The following is a 22586-nucleotide window of genomic DNA, read 5'->3' on the forward strand; positions in this document are numbered from 1 at the left end:
TGACTATGTGACCCTGGGAAAGTTACTTAACCTCTCTGTGCTCTAGTTTACCAAATGGGGAAAGTAATAGCACCAACTTCTTAAGGTTCCATGGGGGAGGAAATGAGTTAATATGTCTAAAGTGCTTAGTGTGCAGTGGCAGGCACTTAGTCAGCCCTTAGCTAGGTATCATTTCTTCCTATATATTATTGTTAATGAAGGACAGAGTGTGATGGGCTCTGAGCTCAGGAGCAGACAATGAGCGTGTGTGTGTGTGTGAGGGGGGAGTGTAGAGTTGGGGGTGAGGGGGGGCGGTGAGGATGGAGGAGAGACCAGAGACTCCAGTGTAGGTGGGAGGCAGGGCACTTCCTAGGGACTGGGTCCTGAAGGGAGGTTCAGGGTTGGATGGGCGCAGGAGAAGGCCATTCTGTGATGGGGAAAGGAGGTGTACAGGAGGTGAAATTCAAGAGAAGTGAGGGATTCAGGAGTGAGAAGGACAGTCAAGGGTCTTGTGGGAGAGCCAGCTGAGAAGACAGTGTGGTTGTACATTGCAAAGGGCTGAGCTGGGTGTGCCTCCCCGGACAAACTACAGGATGGCTCTCTGACCGAATGCACCCCTGGGCCAATTTCCAGTAAGAAGCCAGCCCTGCAAGGAGGGAAGTAAATGTAGTCACACCACTGCCCTTTGAGGAGATGTCCAGTAAGTCTTAGAGACAGCTGTGGTGTAATAGGAAAAAAGCATGGATTTGGGGTTCTCACAGTAAAGTTAAATCTCAGCTGAACCACTTCCTAGTTGTGTGACCTTGGTCTAGTTACTTAATGTCTCTGAGCTCAGTTTCCTCCTCCATAAGATCAAGTTCAAAATGCACCTCTCTTGCAAGAGTTGGTGAGAAAAAAAAAAAAAAAGAGAGAGAGAGAGATGGTGCAGATTCAGCAAGATAAAGGCCTTGGGGTGGGGGAGGTGGGGAGGGCACTCAGTTTGGTTGGTTTCCCTTTCTTTCCTCTGAGGTCAAGACGGAATGATAAAGTGGGACTGGATGGAGCCACCCCTCAGCCTAAAGGAAAGCACTTCAGCAGCTCTGCAAAAGGTTTGAGAAGGGTCACCCTGACATCTCCCCTCCCCCACTGAAGCAGCTGGCAAAATGGGAAAGGGCTGTGCTGCTGCTGCTGCTAAGTCACTTCAGTCATGTCCGACTCTGTGCGACCCCAGAGACGGCAGTCCACCAGGCTCTCCCATCCCTGGGGTTCTCTAGGCAAGAACACTGGAGTGGGTTGCCATTTCCTTCTCCAGCGCATGAAAGTGAAAGGTGAAAGTGAAGTCGCTCAGTCGTGTCCGACTCTTAGTGACCCCATGGACTGCAGCCTACCAGGCTCCTCTGTCCATAGGATTTTCCAGGCAAGAGTACTGGAGTGGGGGGGCCACTGCCTTCTCCAGAAAGGGCTGTGAGGATCCCTCATTTCAGTTTTGTCACCAGTCCCTCTTCCTTTCCTCCCAAACATGTCTGACTTCTTCCCGTGGGTTTGCTGTGGCCTGAATGTGAACTTTGGAGTCAAATAAACTTGTATTTGCATCCTGGCTCCACCTCTTCAGAGCAGAAATGAAATAGATTTGTTCACTTCCCTGAATCCTGGCCCAGGAGGGAAATCAATACATGCACGGGCCCCACAGAGCTATCCTATGGCGGAAGAGCCGGTTCACTTCCAAGTTCAACAGCATTCATTCATTCATTCCCTCACTCAGATAATTACTGAGCACCTACTAAGTGCTTGGCATCCTTCTGGATGCAGGAGTTGAAGGGGTGAGGAGACCACCTTGGTTCTTTCCTGGTGGGATCAATAAATAAGCAGGATAATTTGACACTGGCTTAAGGCAATGATTGTTTGATGGAGGAGAGAGCGTGGCTTGGGGATGATGGAGAGACACAGAGGGCTCAACAGCTTAAGGGACAGCCAGAAGGTCAAGGTGACAAGACCAGTGAGGGAGGGTTGTATGAGAGGAAGGGGCCCGATTTGGTAGGGTGTTGTGGGGAAGAGGTTTTATTACATGAGTGTGGATTTTATTATATGAGCAATGTGGACCCAATGATAGATTTTAAAGTAGGGGAGTAACACGACTGAGCAAAAGTCAAGAGACCAGTGCAGAGGCTTTGTATAGTGTGGCCATTGATGATGGGCCTGGGCCCCAGTGGACAAGGGAGAGCCACATGGCAGTTTTGGTGATGGGGCTGTTTGGGGAGAGGAGAGGCCCCAGGAGAAAATGGACCTGATCATCAAGTACACTGGAACACGGGGAAATGCTGGTGCTCTTTGCTGAGGCAGGGAGGGCCTGGCAGAGGGGCAGACTGGGGGTGGCGCCAAGCTGAGGTTGGGACATCTGTGAGACGGGGAGATGTCAAGTTGGTGTTTGCAGCCATGTTTTGAAGATAAGGCCACTGAGGCTCAACCCTGAAGAACTTTCCCAGAATCTGACCCCCCACTACTGGGGTTCCAGTCTGAGGACCTCCAAAGCTTTGGGCACCAGACAGCCTCCCCTTTCAGCAGACTCTAGGGAAGGAACTCATGAGAGAAGAATCTGCGGGTTTTAGGATGGGGGAAATTTAGGAGAAGCCCCCTCCCTGCCAGGTGGACTCAAGTGCCAGTTTTGTCAGGCTGGGCTACTTGTCCCTACCTTGGGGAAATGGAGAAAAGAGGGCAGGCTGGAGACCCCTGGATGTGGGGAACAGGGCTCAGGATTTCTGGCTGTGTTCGATGACACAAGGTCACCACACTAGCTCAGTGCAAAGTTGGGTTGGTCACCAGAAGTCCCAAGGTTAAGCAAATTTATGGGTAGAATGAGCTGTGCTCCTAGGATCCCCTGGGAAAAGAAGGGCTTCTCCTCCCTCCACCCTGCTTCCTCCCCTCCCCCAGCCTCTTTACTTTGAGATGACAGTTTAGAGAAGCTGGTGTGAAATAGTTTGAAACTCAGAGGTCTGGGCGGTCCCCCAGGGCAGAAAACAGGAAGCCAAGATTAAAGGCAGATTTCCAGCAAAGTCCCCTTCGACTTCCTGCAGAGCAGGTGCTCAGGCTGAGCTCACTGACAGCAGCTTCCCTTGCTGGCAGCACCTCTGGGTGGCTCTGCAGAGGCTGGCCCTCCTGCTTCAGGAGCCCATCTTCAGTCTTATCACCATCCCCACTGGGAGCTGGGAATTCCCACCAGGCCCTTGGGGGAGTGAGCATCCTCTGAAAGAGGCTGTGGATGGAGTGGTCACTGGCAAAGACGCTTAGTGGTGGCACCAACAGGAACCGGCACCTAAGGACATCTGGGAGGCAGGAAGACCGGGTGGAGAGGACATGGGCTTTGGGATCACTCAGGCCTAGTGTGAAGGCCACTTCCTTATTGTAGGGTCTCGCTGACCCTACAGTGGATCAAGTGGTGGACGCAATGGAAAAGGGGCCTCCCTGGAAGGTGGCTGGGGAGACTGAATCAACACTGGGGGCTGAGAGGCCTAGGGAATGGCAGGACCAGGAGAAAGCAAGTGACCACAGTGGCTGTCTCAACATCAGGGACCATTTGGCAGGGTGGCCCGGCTGATAGCCATAGCTGCTAAAGGCTCAGGGGACCAAGGGCCACGATGGGCCTCCCCTGAGGCCTCGTTCCCTTCCTGACCCCACAGTGGCTTTTGTGGGTTCTATTAAGCAAGAAGCTATACCTACCTCATGCAGAGGCAAAGCCTTGACCTTCCAGATAAGCCCTATGCTCTCCTCAAGGGGCCTGAGCCCCCACCCTCACAAAGCTGTCCTGGAGCGAAAGTGTTACCCACCTGAACCTAGTGTCATCACATATTGCAAACCTCCCTCTTCCAGCTTGTTGATCCAGAATAGGTGGCACTGGCCTGGGAGATCCAGTTTCCAGGGACAGACTGGCTCCTGACTTTGGACAAGTTCTCCCCTTGTCCTCGGTTCCCCCTCTTATCTGTACCAAAGGGTTGCACCTGATGATCTCCTGTAGCTCTGATTCCTTTTGAACAGGTGGAGGCCCTGGGCATGAGTGGGGTGGGCAGCTGCCAATGGCCTCTAGCTTCTGTCCCCCTGGGACCAGGGAACTACCATTTTCTGAGCATCCACAATATTGCTGTTGTTCAGTTGCTAAGTAGTGTCTGACTCCTTACAATCCCATGGACTGTAGCCCACCAGGCTTCCCTCTCCTTCATTGTCTCTTAGAATTTGCTCAGATTCATGTCCATTGGGCTGGTGATGCCATCCAACCATCTCATCCTCTGTTGCCTCCTTCTCCTCCTGCCTTCAGTCTTTCCCAGCATCAGGGTCTTTTCCAACGAGTTGACTCTTCACATCAGGAGGCCAAAGATTGGAACTTCCACTTCAGCATCAGTCGTTCTAATGACTATTCAGAGTTGATCTCCTTTAGGATTGACTGGTTTGATCTCTTTGCTGTCCAAGGGACTCTCAAGAGTCTTCTCCAGCACCACAGTTTGAAAGCATCAACTCTCGGGCACTCAGCCTTCTTTATGGTCAAACTCTCACATCCATACATGACTACTGGAAAAACCATAGATTTGACTATATGGACCATTGTCTGCAAAGTGATGTCTTTGCTTTTTAATACATTGTCTAGGTTTGTCATAGCTTTTCTTCCAAGGAGCAAGCATCTTTTAATTTCATGACTGCTGTCACAATGTGCCTGATACTTTGTTATTATTATTGATGGTGATGCTAACATTTACTGGACACTTACTAGCATAAGCATTTAAAATGTCAGATTAATGTCTCTTCTCTTTACTGTAATAGTTTGCTCTAAGGGAATTTTGAAGGAAGCTTCTTTTATTTCTACCATGATGGTAGCAGAAATCTTGGTAGTGATGATTTGGTGGCTTTTTGGCTTTAGTGGTATTAGCGGTGGTGGTGACCCAACCAAAGGCCACTGGGAGCTGGAAGACCTCTCTCTTGTGGCCTGAGGAAGCCTGTATATAGTGCCTCCCCGACCACAACACAGGAGTTAGTTGGCTGGTCTCCTGACCTCAAAGGTCATGGGTCTGGGCTCCCCAATTCATAGTCCCTCTGGAGTAGGCAGATGCACAGTTAAGTTCATGACATGAATTGGTCAAGGAACCTGGGATTTCTGCAAACTGTCTGGTGTCCTCCCCATGGCATGTGTTTCTTTTCTCTGGGGTCCCTGGCTTTGGAATGTTCTGTCCACAGATGCTAAACAGGGTGATGAGAGTTATTGCTACTAGGAGGGATGTGCAGGTGTATGCAGGTACGTAGCAGAGAGCCCTCCTCACCTGAGCGCTCAGACCCTGCAGGAAGAGAGGTGCTTGGAAGGCAGGCCAAGGGGATAATAGAAGCAGAGGCTCTGCAGCTGGAAGGGGCTGAGCTTTGGGAGAAGCAGAAAGAGGCCAGGATGGGCTGAGGTGCAGGGTGTGGGGGGCTGCCTCAGGAGGAGAGGCCAGTGGCCAGAGCCTGCAGGGCCTCCTGTGTCCGCCTTGGGGCAGAGGGACCCTGCTCTTTGAGGGTTTCCTCATAGCCTCAGCTGTGTGTTTGCATTTTTAAAAGGTCACTTCTGCTCGTGGATGGAGAACTGACTGACTTATTGTCCTCCAGGAAGCGGCAATAGCCTTTCCCAAATCCGAAGGCTGGATTGCTCCCCTCTGCAGGGCCCCTCAGTGGGCCCTCTTCTCAGCTTTGCAGCCTTGACTGCTTGCTTTGTGTGGGTTTTCTGGTTTGCTGCCGGAGGCTGCAACATGGTGCTCAGATGTTGGCTGTATGAATGAGTGACACAAATTTTTCTGAGGGGGCAGCCACACCCCGTGTCATGCGGGACCTTAGTTCTCCCTCCAGGAATGGAACCCATGCTCCCTGCCGTGGTAGGCAGAGTCTTAACCACTGGACTGCCAAGGAAGCCCATGACATGAATTTTAATAAATTGCAATAATAGTTAACACTAATGTAAGGGTTACAATAAGCCAGACACTGTCCAAAGCATTTTACATATCTTGAAAGTGTGAAACTGTTAGTCATTCAGCTGTGTCTGACTCTTTGCAACCCCATGGACTGTAGCCTGCCAGGCGCTCTCTGTCTGTGGAATTCTCCAGGCTAGGATACTGGAGTTGGTTGCCACTTCCTATTTCAGGGGGTCTTCCCAACCTAGGGATGCAACCTGGGTCTCCTGCATTGCACGTGGGTTCTTTACCATCTGAGCCACCAGGGAAGCCCCCTTTAAAGATTATCCTGGATTATCCAAGTGGGAGCAATGCAAGAACACTGGAGTGAGTTGCCATTTCCTACTCTAGGGGATCTTCCCAACCCAGGGATTGAACCAGCATCTCTTATGTCTTCTGCATCGGCAGGTGGGTTCTTCATCACTAGCACCACCTAGGAAGCCTCTTTAACATGTCTTAAGTGTCAATTAATCCTTGTGATGTATTCGAGAAGTAGGTATCATTACTCTCTCCATTTTGCAGAAAAGGAAACTGAAGGGAATTCCATGAGTGAACTTAGTCACCAGACCCTGGGTAGGGGACGGAGAATTCGGGATGCCATTGTGCCTTTCTAACCCAACTGACTTAAACAGCTTCTCGATTAGAGTCCTGGTCTCACTCCTGCCCAGCAGTGTGACCTAAAGGAAAGGTCACAGAACCTTTCTGAGCCTCACTTCCCTCATCTCTGAGATGAGAGGCTCACCTCCCTTGTGATGCTAAATGGGGATGAAGAGTTCATCACTTAAGCGCAGCGCTGCGGGCCCCAGGCACACTCGCACTCACTGGCGGTGAGATGAATATTTTTTCTCTGATTCAGGAAACAAGCTGTGTATCTCCTGCTGTCCTCTGAGTGTTCAGTCCAGCTTCCCGAGGCTTCTGTCTATTCCCGAGCCTACAGTGTCATATGGCTCATGAACCGTAAGCCTCCTGCATCCATTCATCAAATACTGGAGATGTATTTACTTACTACTTCTCAGGTACCAGGGCTTCCCAGGTGGCACTAGTGGTAAAAACCCTCCTGCCAATGCAGGAGATATAAGAGATGAGGGTTTGATCTCTGGATTGGAAAGATCCCCTGAAGAAGGAAACGGCAAACCAGTCCAGTATTCTTGCCTGGAGAATCTCATGGACAGAGGATGGTCCATAGGGTGGCAAAGAGTCCATAGGGTGGCAAGGAGTCGGAACGAGAGTTTCTTGGTACCCGGAGTCCTAAGAAAGCCTCTTAAAGTTTGGTGTTTCCCCTTCAAGGCTACCCCTGAAGCCCTTCACCTGACAAGTGTCCTCTTTGAGCTGGACCAGCCTCCACCCAGCGGTCCCCAGGCTCAGCCTCATGGATTGGAAGCCCAGTTGGTGTTGTTTTGGCTTCCTCCTGGGAACTGTTTGGGGAAAGCTGAAAAGGGGTTTTGGATCTTCACAGTATAAAAGTTGGAAACTTGGCCTAGGTTGAGGGTGGGCAAGGAGTTGGAGCAGGAGGCTGGCCTGGCTTGGGCTGCAAACAGCTGGGTGCTGGTGAGCCTCAGGTCAAGCTTTTGCAAATCACATGCAAATCTTGCCAGGCGTTGTACCTGTGAATAAACTGCTGTGTGTTTGTCCGAGATCAGGGGAGCTGACTGAAGGGTGGGGTGAAACTGGGCAGCAAAGAGATCCTCCAGCAGCTGGGGAGGTTTTAGAAGCTGCCTGAGACCGAGACAGGGCCCCAGGGGACCTGGAGGGACATGTCCTTGTCCTTTGGCTTTTCTGCAGAGTGGGTGGCTAGGTGGGGAGTCCCTGTCCTGCCTCTCCGTGGGGCACACAGAGCCTGTAGCAGTAAATGCATGTTGAATGAGTAAATGGGCAACTGAATTCTCCTTGGGGTCTCTGGCTACCATTCCTGCCGGAGGTCTCAGGGTTCCAGTCCCAAGAAGAAGGCTCTTGCTTGCCTCCCTGTTGTCCTTCCCCCAAGCCCATCTTCTTAGACCCCAGCTCTTAACCCCTGGGTCTCCAGGGCTACTCTCCTGACATCGAGGTAGCCCTCTGGAGCTCCAGGTCACATCTCTTTCCAGCTGAAGCCAGTTCAGCTGGTAGAGACAGTCCTCTTGTCTTCAGAGACTCCTCTCCCCGTCTGAGGCCATGCAACTCCAATCTCAGGTACAGGCAGGGTGGCTGGCCCTGCCCACCTCCCCCAGCCCTCCACACATGTGGCCACTCAGTGGTGAGTGTGGCAATCTCAGAGGAAAGGCAGCCTGCCTGAGTCTTGAGTGCCTGATGGAGGGTGAAGCGATAGGACCAAAACTTGAGAGGAACTGGCTACATCCTTCATGGTGCAGAAAGAATGTGAGGCTTCAGGTCAGCTAGGGCGAGGGTGTGGAAGAAAGGGGAGCAGTGCCACAAATACCAGGGACCCTTGGAAGTTATTTTCAGTTGCAGCTGGGAGTCAAGAGGCTGGGGACAGCATCCTGTTCAAACCGCACTGGAGGCCTGATGCTGGCTGTCTCCTTGTGGTTATCGTCTTTGAGATTCTGTTATTTTGGTGAACACGTTTATTTTTTGCCTGTTAGCCAGAAGACGGTTTTTGTTGTTTGTGACTCAGAACCCTGCCCTGTGCCCCTTGACCCCACCCTCATCGTGGCGGCTGGAGGATGAGGTAAAGTCCTGCGTGGGAAGTACCAGATTCATAGCAGCGATTAGACAAAGGCCATTGTCTTCCCCACGCATTCCCCGCCATGACTTGCCTTCTGCGTTCTCTTAGAATTTAGTCTCTTTAATGATGCTGGCCTGTGGTCTTATCGTGTCTGAGGGGGAATAGCGCCTCCTGGTGGCCAGAGTGCAGATCCAAAGGGGAAGGGAAGGACAGGGCTTCAGGCAGGGCAAAGTCTCAAGGTTTTGGTCGACAGCCCCAGGGCAGCCCGCAAAGCAGGAGTCTGCTATGAAAAAGCTGGCTGTTCCAAGCCTGGGCTAGACCCCGTCGCGGGTTCAACTGGGGCCAGAGGCACAGCTGATCCTTACCAACTGAGAGTGTCACAGGGTAGGCTCTGAGCAGGGCAGGCCAGAGTAGATGAGGACAGATGACCCATAGCGACTAGAAATGGAGGAGAAAAAGCCATGTCTGGAAAGCATGGGCGGGTTGGTTATCTCTTCACAGAGGGGCAGAATCCAGCTGTTCCAGAAACCTCCTCCGGTGGCTGTTGTCTGGCTTTTTCACATGGGGTGCTGGTGGGGGACAGTTAGTTCTGGCTGCCAGAATTCTCCAGGGCCACCCCCATCTGGAGTGTTCTGTGATTGGGAGGTCATGACCACGCTGGCCCCAGGGGCCTGGACTGGCTTGAGCATTGCTGATGCCCCCGGGATTCTCCCAAATACCAGGAGGAAGGGATGCTTTGTTGAACATGCACTGTATGCTGGGTATTTGTACACTGGATTTCATTTGATCCTTATCCTTAAGGAAAATAGCGTCTAGATCTTATCTGAATGGCAAGGGAGGCCCACAGAAGGTGATTTGCAGAGCCACCCCAAAGCCTGGGCTTTCTATCCTGCCCCATGAGGGAGCTCTCTGACAGCAGTTCCAGAGTCCCCAGGCATCTGTTTAGCAGTGAAGGGTTAGAGAGCTGTGGGCGGAGAGATGGTTGCATCCTGCCTGCCAGTCCACCCTTGAGGTACGGAGGAGCTGCTAGTGCAGAGCAGGATGGTCTGGGTGGGATGGACTTGGGCCCCAAGATGGGGGCACTGTTGGAGGTAGGGCTGAAAGGGAGGGGCATGAGGGGGCAGGCTGGGATTGAACTTTGGGCTTTGGCATACAGCATACCATAGATATTCAACAAAGCATGCCTTCCTTCCTGACCTTGCCTTGCTCCTGTTATTTGGGAGAATCCCAGGGGCATCAGCAATGACCAGGTCAGTCCAGGCACCTGGGGCCTACATGGTCGTGGCCTTGGAATCACAGAACACTCTAGGTGGGGAGTTCTGGAGAATTCTGGCAGCAAGAAGTGGCTGTCACCCAGAAGCATCAGATCTGGCTGTCCCCTACCAGCACCCTACGTGAAAAAGCCAGACAACAGCCACTGGCCCAAACTTTCTCAGCAGGCCTGGCTTGGGTCCAGGTGTCATGCGCTGGGAGCGGGGTCTTCTGCAGGAGCCACCAGCAAGGCCGAGGTCAAGTCCGGACTCTGCAAATCACTAGCCGTATTGTCCTGGGTGGGTGACCTCTGGCTCTACTCCCCACCGCCATCTGCCCGGTGAACACACATGCTCTGACCTCACAGTGTCATAAGCACTAAGTGGGTCAGAGCCCCAGGAGGGACCTGGCAGAGAGCGAGTACTCAGGGGGCTCCGGCTGATTTTCAAGCAGAATTAGGGGGGCAGTTAGACTCCAGATCCAGATGTCTCCAAGGTTCTGGGGCTAAATTCCTTAGACCACCAGACCCCAGAGAAGAGATAGGGGGTGTGCAGGTCCTTGTAGCACTGGGCATGCCCATCTCTGTGCACCTGAGGCCCTTGTTTGCTCACCTGTGGCTCCAGGGGGATGAACAGTGTGAGTCCTGAGATGTCAGGGATGGGTCTACACCGTCAGTGTTCCTGGGGCTCCAGATCAGAAAAGATGAGTCAGCGTTGGAGAAGTGAGTTCCCTGTCTCTGGAAGTAAGAGAACAGAAGTGAACTCCCATCAGGAAGCTGGACAAGCAATTTCTACTTTAGGTGTGTCTCTGAAGACCAGGCCAGGGAGTGATGGGGAAGTGGTGGGGAGGAGAGTCCTCTGGCCATTCTTGGTGGATTCTCCACAGTTTCTGGGAAGGAAGGACTTGAGGGCTGTCTTGAAGCTGTGTTTGTGAAATAAACTCACCTTTCCCTAGTTAGTGTTGATTGCTTGGTTGTGTCTGGCTCTTTGTGACTCTGGACTGTAGCCTGCCAGGCTCCTCTGTCCATGGGATTCTCCAGGCAAGAATCCTGGAGTGGATAGCCATACCTTTCTCCAGGGGATCTTCCCAACCCAGGGATTGGATCTGGTCTCCTGCATTGCAGGCAGATTCCTTCCCTTCTGAACTACCAGGGAGATTCTGTTTGTTTGGCGTGGAGTTCCCAGGACTGCAGATGAGGGTCAGTGGCTTCGGGAAGCATGTGTTTCTCAGAGTGGCCACGAGGGGTCAGGCCAGAATGCGTTATTGCTGCTCCAGCTCCAAGCAGGAGGAGGAGCCAGAACCCAATCTAACATCTGGGGGGCAAGAAGAGGCGTGCAGAACTGGACAGCTGTGAGGTGGGTGGGGAACTTTCCTCCCAGTGGATCACAAGCCTAACTTTCTTTGGTGGGGAGGGGGAGATGGGGAAATGTAAGAACCTTTCCTTTGAACAGCTACTGGGGGGGAAAAATGCAGAATTTGATGAAAACAGTTGTAGTAAGTGTCTAGGAACCTTTTCAGCTTGGCATTAGAGACATATTTCTCCCATGAGGCAAACAGAATGTAAGCATATGGGTGCTGGGAGGAGCACAGGAGGAGGGGAACCCAGGGGGGCAGTGCTGACCCCAGATGGTTGGGGCAGCTTCATGCACCGGGGTGAGCTGTGGGTCCCTCACATCATCCCCTGGGAGGGCAGATCATGGTGCAGGCTTTCCAGTATCCTAGGCTTACACATCTCTCCTTGCAGGGAAACGCCTTTTTTTTTTTTGCGGGGGGGGGGGGCGGAGAAGGGGGATGGAGGCTAAAAGGGGACGCTGGTGTGGGAGGGAGCAGGCCTGTGTGTGATGAGTGTGCGAATTTCAGAGCTCCTGGCGTCTTCCCAGGTCAGCTGCTCCCCTGGGCTCTGCAGGGGCTTAGCACGGGCTTAGCACAGGCACAGCTGTGGGGAAGCACAAGGACTTCCACCTGCCCTCAGGGTGGGGTCTAGGGCCCTCTCTGGGCGAGGGGAGGGGGAGAGGGTCACACTTGTGGCACATCGTTGGTACATCCCTGGGGGCGCAGGGCAGACAAGGCCAGGACTCCCTTGGGCTGCAGGTCCAGGAGAGGGACTGGAGAGCTCAGACACATCCCAGGATGGCAAAGAGGAGATCCTGCCCGTTCCCACCTCCTGCCTGCTGGACTGTTTTGGAGCCTGGCAGGAGTGGGACAGTATCTTGCAGTCCTGAGGGAGGTGGCTCCTGAGGGGGGCAGAGATTGCACCTGGGAAGGTGACAGCTAGGTTTCTAGACTCACACACATCAGCTTGCTAGGTGCCTATCTAGACCTCAGTTTTCCCTTCTGTGCCATAAGGCTCACTTATTCATTTATTCGTTGCACATTTATCTAGTGTTGAGCTAAGGGCACGGGCTTTGCCATCCCACACCCCTGGGTTTGAGTCTTTGTCACTTACTTGCTGGACAATTTATGTATGATCCGTGCCTCAGTTTCTTTATCTGTGTGTGCCTGCTCAGTCGCTTCAGTCGTGTCTCTTGTGACCCCATGGACTGTAGCCTGCCAGGCTTCTCTGTCCGTGGGATTCTTCAGGCAAGAAGACTGGAGTGGGTTGCCATTCCCTTCTCCAGGGGATCTTCCCAACCCAGGAATCAAACCCGAGTCTCCTGCATTGCAGGCAGATTCTTTACTGCTGAGCCACCAGGCAAGCCCTTCCTTATCTGCAAAAAGGGGTAAATAGTATAGCGTGCCCCATAAGATTGTTGATTAAATTATTACACAGTGAGGAAAATAGGAACTGGATGTTGTCCTTCAGTAGCTCTCAGAAACACACCAAGAATACTCACACGTGAGCTTACAAATACACAACGACATACATACACGTGTGCCCTGAAGTTTGTGCACAAAAGAAACAGCATTCTGTTTATTTTAAGAAAATATTTACTTGGCTGTGTTGAGTCTTAGCTGCAGCACGTGGGATCTTTGTCTCTTCAGGAGGATCTTTCATTGTGGCACCCAGCGCTTAGTTGTGGAGGCCCAGGCTCAGCTGCCTGGTGGCGTATAGGGTCTTAGTTCCTCAACCAGGGATCAAACCCGTGTCCCCTACATCGGAAGGTGGATTCTTAACCACTGGATCACCCAGGTGGAGAAGGAGCATTTTACAAGAGGCACATTTCAAAATTTCAGGTAGAGGCAGGTGTCCAGCTTCAGGCCTGAGGTCCACAGTAGGCTACCCATTCAGCTGTCTGGGATGTGCTTGGAGCTCATGCCATGTGCTTGTACATGCTTGCACATGTGTGAAGTCTCTGATTTTCCCCTCCCTCAGTCCCTGAGATGGTGGAAAGACAGGGGAGTGGCCAACTTCTTTCCCTCTTTCCCTCCGCTCTTGGTCTCTGTGATCCTGTGAAAAGTCCCCAAGTGAACTGAGAATAGCAGAGTCCATGGACTCAAAAGATCAAGGTGCGCGTCCCATCACGCCAGCTTTCCTGGGGAAGCCGTCTTCCCTCTCTGAGCGTCTGTCTCTCCATCTCTTAAAATGGAATTATTTCCCTTGTGAGGCTGTGCCTTCCTTGAGATGGGTGGTGATTTGCCCACGGGCACATGGTAAGCCCCTCCCTGCCTCAGGACCTTTGCACATATTGGTCCCTCTGCCCAGAATTCTTTTTTCTTTTTTCCCTCTTCCCTTCTTAATTAATTCTGTCTCCTGGGAGAAACCTGCCTTGATCGACCCACTGAAAGTCATCATCCTTATTTGTCTCTTTATAGTACGTTTGCTCCTTCATAATGCTCATTGCAACTTGTAATTGGTTATTTACTTGCGTCTCCTTTTTTTAGTGTCTGTTTCTTCACTAGACCATAAGCTTTATAAGAACAGAAATAACCACACTAATCTTGTTCACAGCCATGTCTCCACTAGCCAGCACAGCCCCTAGTGCATATTCAATCAATATGATATAAATTCCTTTTTTGGAATAGGAAATCTGTACACATGATACAAAATTCTAAAGTTACAAAAGGATAAAATCTCTCTCAAACACATGGCCTATGGATATCTGTTACTTTGTTTAGAGAAGAGGCTTGCTTTTTCTTGAACATCTTGCAGGATCTTCTCCCCATGTCTCAGTATACTGTTTTAAAACAAATGGTAGCGAGAGTAGATATTTTGTTCTGGAGAATCTTCCATGCCATGCATATTATTTTTTGTATGGATCTATCATAATTTATTTGGGCTTCCCAGGTGGCACTGGTGGTAAAGAACCTGCCTGTCAATTCAGGAGTCATAAGAGATAAGGGTTTGATCCCTGGGTCAGGAAGATCCCCTGGAGGAGGGCAACCCACTCCATATTCTTGCCTGGAGAATCCCATGGTCAGAGGAGCCTGGTGTGCTACAGTCCATAAGGTCGCAAAGAGTCGGACACAACTGAAGTAACTTAGCACGCACACATCATAATTTATTTAGTCATTTCCAGGCTATTAGAATTAGTGGAATCCTGCAACAAAGATATTAAACATATTATTGTCATTTGTGTAAACTTAACTGAAGGATGAATTTCTAGAAGTGGAATTGCTGGGTCAAAGAATATATATTCTTTCAAAATTTTGATGAATACGAATAAATTCATTTTTTAGCAGTTTACTTTTTAACTTAAATTCACTTTCACCAAAATGAATATGACTGTTTTCAACACCATGTATTAATATTTTACCTTTGCCAATCTGATTGGTAAAAAATTATATATAATTTATATTTCTTTTCTGATAAGTGAGGCCAAGCATCTCTCTTTCTCTCTCTCTCTTTTATTGAGGTATAGAACTGTACATGGAACAACAGACTGGTTCCAAATAGGAAAAGGAGTATGTCAAGGCTGTATATTGTCACCCTGCTTATTTAACTTATATGCAGAGTACATCCTGAGAAATGCTGGGCTGGAAGAAGCACAAGCTGGAATCAAGATTGCCAGGAGAAATATCAATAACCTCAGATATGGAGATGACACCACCCTTATGGCAGAAAGTGAAGAAGAACTAAAGAGCCTCTTGATGAAAGTGAAAGTGGAGAGTGAAAAAGTTGGCTTAAAGCTCAACATTCAGAAAACTAAGATCATGGCATCTGGTCCCATCACTTCATGGGAAATAGATGGGGAAATAGTGGAAACAGTGTCTGACTTTATTTTTCTGGGCTCCAAGATTGCTGCAGATGGTGATTGCAGCCATGAAATTAAAAGACGCTTACTCCTTGGAAGGAAAGTTATGACCAGCCTAGACAGCATATTGAAAAGCAGAGACATTACTTTGCCAACAAAGGTCTGTCTAGTCAAGGCTATGGTTCTTCCAGTGGTCATATAGGGATGTGAGAGTTGGACTATAAAGAAAGCTGAGTGCTGAAGAATTGATGCTTTTGAACTGTGGTGTTGGAGAAGACTCTTGAGAATCCCTTGGACTGCAAGGAGATCCAACCAGTCCATCCTAAAGGAGATCAGTCCTGAGTGTTCATTGGAAGAACTGATGTTGAAGCTGAAACTCCAATATTTTGGCCACCTGATGTGAAGAGCTGACTCATTTGAAAAGACCCTGATGCTGGGAAAGATTGAGGGCAGGAGGAGAAGGGGACGACAGAGGATGAGATGGCTGGATGGCATCACCGACTCAACGGATATGGGTTTGGGTGGACTCCGGGAGTTGATGATGGACAGGGAGGCCTGGTGTGCTGACATTCATGGGATCGCAGAGTCTGACACGACTGAGTGGCTGTACTGAACTGAACTGATGTACACTAATTTATAAGCATCTCTTTATAGTTTAAAATTTATCTGTACTTTCCTCTTCTGTTAATCATGTTTTTGTCCATTTTTTAATTGGATTTTTGGGTGGTTGGACCTCTTTGCATACTCAGGACACTATTCTCTTTTCTGTATGTCATGCAGCATTCCAGCAGGAAACAGATGGAATTCTCAAGTTAGGTTAATTTGTGTGCTGTGCTCAGTCGCTTCAGTCGTGTCCAGCTTTTTGCAACCCTATGGACCATAGCTCGCTAGGCTCCTCTGTCCATAGGATTCTCCAGGCAAGAATACTGGAGTGGGTTGCCATGCTCCCCTCCAGGGGATTTTCCTGATCCAGAGATCCAACCAACGTCTTCTGCATTGGCAGGCAGGTTCTTTATCACTAGCGCTAGGTTAACTTGGAGAAAGGTTCATAAGGGATTGTTTACAAGGGGATAGGCAGGGAATGGGGCTTCCCTGGTGGCTCAGGTGGTAAAAAAAATCTGCCTGAAATGCAGGAGATGTGGGTTCAGTACCTGGGTTGGGAAGATCTCTTGCAGGAGGGCACGGCAACCCACTCCAATATTCTTGCCTGAAGAACTCCACGGACAGAAGAGCCTGGCTGACTACAGTCCACAGGGTCACACAGAGTGGGACATGTCTGAGCATCTTTTTCTCACTCCCTCAGGCAGGGAATGGTGGGAGTTCTCCAGGTAGTTCAGTTCAGTTCAGTCTCTCAGTCGTGTCCGACTCTTTGCGACCCCATGAATCACAGCACGCCAGGCCTCCATGTCCATCACCAACTCCCAGAGTTCACTCAAACTCATGTCCATCGAGTCGGTAATGCCATCCAGCCATCTCACCCTCTGTCTTCCCCTTCTCCTCCTGCCCCCAATCCCTCCCAGCATCAGGGTCTTTTCCAATGAGTCAACTCTTCGCATGAGGTGGCCAAAGTACTGGAGTTACAGCTTTAGCATCAATCCTTCCAATGAACATCCAGGACTGATCTCTTTTAGAATGGACTGGTTGGATCTCCTTGCAGTCCAAGAAACTCTCAAGAGCCTTCTCCAACATCACAGTTCAAAAGCATTAATTCTTCAGTGCTCAGCTTTCTTCGCAGTCCAACTCTCACATCCATATATGACGTTTTTCCCACTGGAAAAACCACAGCCTTGACTAGACAGACCTTTGTTGGCAAAGTAATATCTCTGCTTTTGAATATGCTATCTAGGTTGGTCATAACTTTTCTTCCAAGGAGTAAGCGTCTTTTAATTCCATGCCTGCACTCACCATCTGCAGTGATTTTGGAGCCCCCCCAAAATAAAGTCTGACACTGCTTCCACTGTTTCCCATCTATTTCCCATGAAGTGGTGGGACCAGAGCCATGTCTTCGTTTTCTGAATGTTGAGCTTTAAGCCAACTTTTTCAGTCTCTTTCACTTTCATCGAGAGGCTCTTTAGTTCTTCTTCACTTTGTGCCATAAGGGTGGTGTCCTCTGCATATCCGAGGTTATTGATATTTCTCCCGCCAATCTTGATTCCAGCTTGTGCTTTTTCCAGCCCAGCGTTTCTCATGATGTACTCTGCATATAAGTTAAATAAGCAGAGTGACACCTGAAGGATACCACTAGAGGGACCTGTTACTGGAGTCCCAGGGAAAGAGTTGTTGGAGAGGGGTGACTGAGAGTACACGTTCTCCATCTCCCATTGGAGATTCTCTTCCAGGAACCCAATAGAAACCAGAAGGCAAGGGAGCCTGTGGCCCAGGCCACTGCAGGTCAGCTTCACAAGACAGAGAGCAGGGTAGAGAAGGATAAAGAGGGGGTCTGGAGAGGCAAAGTGGAAGAGATCCAGAACATATTTGTTGTATGTCTTTTGAATTTGTTCATGATTCTTTAAAACATAGAAATGATTTACTTTTTATGTAGTAGGATCAATCTTTCCTTGTAAAGCTTTTGAACTTGTGTCAAATTTATAAATGCTTTTCTCACTCCCAGTTTATTAAAAAAAAATCAATTCCTTGTTTCCTTCTGGCCTTTTATGGTTTTTATTATCAGCATTTAGTTTTCATCCGCTTGAATTTATTTTGGTGTTAGAAGGGAGGGAGGTATCCAATTATGCAATAATGAATCTTTTCCCCATTGATTTGAAATCAGTGGGGAAATTTGGTAAAAACTTGTTTTCAGTAAAAGCTTGTATGAATGAATGACTGAACTGATAGCATTTCTGGGCACAAAAACTCACTGCTGTATCATTTGTTACTCAGCACTAGACCCTATTGTTATCCCTGGGCCCTGCCGGGATTCATGTCACACCCCGAGTATTCTCTGAACCTCCAAAGTGGGCATGGTGTGTGTCCACAATAAGATGGAGTTCCTGGGGGGGGGGGTGGCCCAGCCAGGAGTACCAGTAGGCTGGTGGGGAGTGGGGTGAGGGTGGACATGCAATTCAAAGCTAGCCCTGTGGGGTGTATAAAGCTGCACATGTGGGGGCATTCTCTCTCTCGTGGTGCGTGCACATGGGCGAGCATGATCCTAGCGTGCCAGGTGTATACGCGTGCCTGAGTTTGCCAGGTGTGCATTCAGGTGCAACAGCACGCCAGCCAGGTGTGTGCGTGCTTGCAGCCAGGCGTGTGTTTGCAGGTGTGCCCCCAGGGCCACGGGAGTTGCTTGCTCGCGTGCTTGAGAGTCCTTCCTGCCGTGGGAATTGAGGAATCTTTCGGGCCCCAGGTTAGCACGTCCTCGGAGGTGGGGGTGGATGTGGGGAGGCGGCCAGTGGGGTAATCAGGCAGGTTTGCAAAGTGTCTTTCTGCTCCTTCCCCTTGCTGGCGGTGGTCACACCTGAGAGCATGGAAGTCTGGACTGGGTGATGCTGTCTGCCTGGACAGGTGGAGCCAAGACCCTGCCCAGGGCTTTGGTGGGTCGTGGTGTCAAAAAGGAGTAGTGGAGTAAGATCCGGATGAGATGCAGCTGTGTGCTGGGCTACAGCACCCTCCCTGCAGCCAGGCCAGGAGGGCCCAGCTCTGCAGACAGTCCCACCCGGTCCACTGCCTCCCCCGGCTGCCACGTGGGGACACTGAGGCCCAGACAGGGTGTGTCTTGTCCAGAGCCTCTGGTCAGCAGCCCGTCAGGTGTGAACCCTCTGAGGTATCCTGCCAGGTGTGGTCAGGTACAGTGGAAGAGCCCCCCACCCCCCATATCAGAGGGCTCCTAGTCTGAGGGTGGAGGCACTGGACGTACCTGGAGTGAGGGTGATTGTGCATGAAGGAGAAAGTCGAGGGTGTGAGTGAAGGTGCTGTTACATCAGTGAAACCCTGAGGACCAGAAGGGCTTTTCCAGGGAGAACATCCGTGGCCCCCCAGCAGTGTGCCCTGTGCTCTCTGTGGGGTTTTCTGGGGCCCTGACCTCATCTCTGTCTGCAATATAAGAGTTTTGGCTGAGCCCTGAGCTGGAGCCTTCTCTTTCTTCCGTCTTTCCGGGCTCAGCCCCTGGGCCCTGACCATCCCTAGGCTGGCTTCTTGCGTTCAGTCACTCAATCAGTTGTCCAACACTTAGCAGTCGAGACTGCTCTAGCCAGGCCACACTGCAGCCACAGAGATGAATGAGAACAGGGCCCTGGACTCCTGCAGGAGGACCCAGCCCAGCCCCTGGGGAGGGTGTCAGGAACGCCTCTGAAAGGGGGTGGGGGTAGCCAGTCCAGGTGCAGGAACAGAATGTACCGAGAGTGAGAGGCCTGGAGGACACATGTGCCCCCCTTCCTTGAGCAGCATGGTGGGTCTCCAGCCCTCCCTGGGGCAGACATCAAGGAGGAGGAGGCCAGTCCCACTGGGAGGTGAGTTTCCTTCCCGCAGCTCCTTCTCACGCAATGGGCCGGAAGGGGTTGGGGGCCCATTGTTCCCTGGCACGCCAGCACCCCTATTCCTCCCCAGCTGCTGGGTGGGAGGAGCAGTGGAAGGAAGTAGGCTGAGCCCAGGCCCTGGCAAGACCTCAGTGAGAGGGTGCGGGGTCCCAGGAATGCTGGCTCCCTCATATGGGGCCTGGGATACGCACAGCTGCTCAAGCCACATCCATGTCCTGAGTTCAGTCCTGTCTGAGACTTTCCCAGCATTCCTGGTGTGTGCGTGCATGTGTATATGTGTGCAGCACTGACTTAATACCTGACGTGTTATACACTCCATCTCCTCCCAAGCCCTGTGGGGTAGGATTATCATCTCCAGTTGCAAGTTGAGAAAATATAGACCTGGGAAGGTTATGCAACTGGCCCAGGGTGTGTGGGGGAGCTGAGATTTAGATTTCTTTCTGCGAGCCAGCCTCCTGCCTTATCCCCTCGCCCTTTCCCAGGCCTTGCTGGAGATCGGACTCTTATCGTTAACTACCTGCCCAGGAGGAGTGGGAGGGTGCAGAGGTGAAGGGTTGGCCTGGGGAAACATATTGAGTATCACCATGTTGTCCTTCTAATACTAGAAACATCGCTGGCACACAGGACCCAAAGGGAGAGTGCAGGTGGCCTCAAGGGAGACTGGAGGCTGCCTGCCCCCTTAGTGCAGGGTGAGGTGCATCGGGCAGTTGTGCTGCACGCTAAGTTGATTCAGTCATGTCCAACTCTGTGCGACCCTATGGATTGTAACCCCTCAGGCTCCTCTGTCCATGGGATTTTCCAGGCAAGAATACTGGAGTAGGTTGCCATGCCCTCCTCCAGGGGATCTTCCTGACCCAGGGACTGAACCTGCATTTCTTATGTCTCCTGCATCAGCAGGTGGATTCTTTACTTTTAGCACCACGTTAGGCAGGCTCCCCACTCAAAAATATCCCCTCCCCTGCACAACCTAAGAGTTGCTGCTACAGCTACACATCCTTGAATTATGGCCCCAATTTCAGGGGCACCCTGTGAATCAGGTGTTATGTTATGGGTCGAGGGGTAACCAGAGTGCAGGGTCTCAGGGAGCAAATTTGAAAGAGGGTATCATTAAAGGGATGGAGAGCTCGGCTCAGGGTGGGGGAATGACCTCTAGTGGCAGCGCCCTCTCAGAGAGAGGAGCCAATGACAGGGTTAAGGTGGACGGTTGACTCAGGGATTGACTCTTTGAACTCCATGAAGTTTGCAGTACGAAAATCCAGCCTCTGGTTTCCCCAACCCAGATGGTGCACTCACCACCCTTCTTTCAGAAGTCTGCTCCCTCCTCAGATTTCTCTGTCAGTTAGAAAATCTTTTCTTGGGAAGCAAGTTGCCTTTGGACTAAGACTAATCTGGGCAGATCTGGGGTTGGAGGGTTTCCTAGTGACTGGGTTCATTTGCATAGGGACCAAGGGGATCCTGGGCAGAGGTCACCCTGAGGAGAAGAAGGAACCAGGAAGGACCACCCACCCCAGTCTCACACTCCTTTTCAGAGGAGGGTTGAGCTGGGCCAACAATAAGAATAGTTATGATTTACTAACTGGTTGTGTGTGAGCTCAGTCGTGTCCAGCTCTTTGTGACCACATGGACTGTTGCCTGCCAGGCTCCTCTGTCTGTGGAATTTTCCAGGCAAGAATACTGGAGCGGGTTGCTATTTCCTACTCTAGTATTATTGACTACATCACAGTAAGAAAATAAAAAAGAATAGTTTTTTTTTTTTCCCCAATTTGCCAAGAAACCCAGCCTTTTGGAGTCTCAGGGAGTACTGAGGGTGAGGGCAAGATTGCTTTGCACTAAAGGTATGGGGAGGAGTGGGCAGGGCAGGAGAAGATGACAAACGGGGTCTCTTATGCGGCTCTGTTAGCTTTTTTCTACGCCACTGTCTTTCCTGGGCCTGGTTTGCAGAGTTCATCTGCCAAGGTGACTATTTGGACCAAAGGTAGGTTCTGAGGGGACCCAATGCTGACTGACAGATGGCTGGTTCAATCAAACTCCTCTCTCAAGGACCTGAACTGAGGGGTCTCAGTTGCAGCACTTGAGATCCTTGATCCTTCATTGCGGCATGAGGACTCTAGTTGAGGCATGCGAACTGTTAGTTGCAGCATCTGGGATCTAGTTCTCCGACCAGGGTTGGAACCTGGCCCCCCTGCATTGACAGCGAGGAGTCTTAGCCGCTGGACCACCAGGGAAGTCCCATGAACTGAGTTATGTAAAGGAAAGTGCTAGTTAGGGGTGGATGCCTGTGATAAAAGGAGTTGAGAGTCTGAACTGGACAATATAGGAGACTTAGGAAAATCACTTAATTTCCCCTGTTAGGCTGACATGAAATTCCCAGCCCAGGGCTTTTCCCAGTATAGGGGTCTCCCCACCATTTCATCTTTGCCAAATTACCTCTCCCCAGTGCCCTGTACCCCACAGTTTGCCAGATTCTCATGGGATGTTGCCCATAGCCTTAAGTGTGGCTAGCAGACCAGGGGTCATTGCCAGTGGCCTGATCTTGATTTATGGTAAGACCTCAGAGCTGGCTGAGGACGGGGGATCAGAGGCCCAGGGAAGAGGAGGGACTTGCCCAAATTTACCATACCTAAAACCTGAGTTCAGGGCTCCTAATCCTCCAGCCCAGTGTTCTCTCCAAATCTCCACATGGTTCAATGATCATATTACATTTCTGAGCTGCCCTGTTCTAGCCAGACAGTCCTGGCTAAGGAGGTGAGGCAGGGGAAGAGACCCAGCTCTGAGTCCCTCCCCCACCAATTCTGAGCCTTGTGTTCCTTATCTCTAAAGGGGCTGTCACAGTATCTGCCTTCTGAGGTTGTTGTGAGAACAACCTGGGATGGTGTGTGTCCAGAGCCTGCCCAGAAAGGGACAGGACAGAAGTGTTTCCAGCCTGCTGCCTCCAGCCTGCTGTGGGGGGCAGAAGGGTGCATGGAGGGCAAAGTCTCCACGTCCCACTTCTGTTCCTTTGGCCCTAGCATGAAGGGAGCCCTAAGTCAGCCCAAGTGAGTTAAAGATTGGACAGGTGTGCGTGAGAAGCTCAAGCCAACTTCTGACCACAGGGAGCCAGCCAGGGCAGTGACCTAGGGTGACTGCCACTGGGCCTTGACTGAGTCTTGGATTGGCA

The 22586-nt window shown here is 50.9% G+C and overlaps 1 long non-coding RNA gene across 1 annotated transcript in view; it reads left to right on the forward strand.

The window, feature by feature from the left end:
* The first annotated feature begins 13 nt into the window (after positions 1 to 13).
* The window catches only part of LOC132658084 (uncharacterized), a 27991-nt gene continuing 5418 nt past the window's right edge, over positions 14 to 22586 (forward strand). Inside the window, exon 1 of the long non-coding RNA XR_009597095.1 lies at positions 14 to 1067. This is a non-coding gene — a long non-coding RNA (uncharacterized LOC132658084). The remainder of the gene's footprint in view (positions 1068 to 22586) is intronic.

The sequence above is a fragment of the Ovis aries genome, chromosome 18 (genome assembly GCF_016772045.2).
Source record: "Ovis aries strain OAR_USU_Benz2616 breed Rambouillet chromosome 18, ARS-UI_Ramb_v3.0, whole genome shotgun sequence".
Taxonomy (NCBI): domain Eukaryota; kingdom Metazoa; phylum Chordata; class Mammalia; order Artiodactyla; family Bovidae; genus Ovis; species Ovis aries.